The following is a 973-nucleotide window of genomic DNA, read 5'->3' on the forward strand; positions in this document are numbered from 1 at the left end:
AGTCAGTCAGACGTCACAGCTGACGTCATTTTCTGACTGCCGAGGCTTTAAATCAGCGATTTTCACATACTGAAAGACCTTGAAGGAAAACCAACCAGTAACCAACACGGAGAGAAGAAACAGCTCGCAGGAGAGAAAAAACCAATCAGAAACCAACATGGAGAGAAGAAACTGCTCGCAGGAGAGCAGCAACAGCTCGCAGGAGAACAAGATGCTGGAGCTCATCACGGTGGATGCACTCCGCCCACCCATCCAGTCATTTTTTCAAGGTCTCAATTCGGACCAGTGGAACCTGCTTTTAGCAGGAACACCCGATTTTGGGACAAAAGCTCTTTTAGCGGAGCTATTGTTAGAGATAGTTCAAGTGTGCGTAAACGCGGTCTTGAAGTATCTGGAAGACTCTCCGGACATGAAAACGGTCGAGGAGGGTATTCCGGCTGCTGTAGCCAATGTACTGCCTCAGACATTCACAGAGGCTATCAGTGCACCCACAGGATTTGTCAGCGACAGTTCAGAGCGGCTGACAAATCTTGTTTCTAAAGAGGTTATTAAGGGTTTAAAATCTACCTCTTGCCGCAAGGCGAACAGTTGGGCGGGTTACCATTCTGTGCCACCTAAAACGCTCAACAACTTAGTAACATCGTCCTGTCAAATGATTCGCGGTTTAAAGCTAAGTTGTCCTGTGGTGTTACGAGACATCTTTTCAAAGAACGCAGGTGCGCAGTGCATACTGGTGAAGTCCGCCGAAACTGCACTGTGCCCCGTGGAAGACCCAGAAGACTCCACCATCAAGGTCAGCGAGATCCCAATGTCCGAAGGGCAAACTGTCCAGACCATAATAGGGACGGCGGTCGATGAGCTCACCGAAACCCTTATTGAAGACATGCCACATTGTAGCCATGATGAGGTGAAAAATCACATTTCTCAGGAGACTGAGAAGATTTCCACTGACATCAGCTCTACAATTGTAGAC

This window comes from Stegastes partitus, unplaced genomic scaffold (genome assembly GCF_000690725.1).
Source record: "Stegastes partitus isolate 25-593 unplaced genomic scaffold, Stegastes_partitus-1.0.2 Scaffold1958, whole genome shotgun sequence".
Taxonomy (NCBI): domain Eukaryota; kingdom Metazoa; phylum Chordata; class Actinopteri; family Pomacentridae; genus Stegastes; species Stegastes partitus.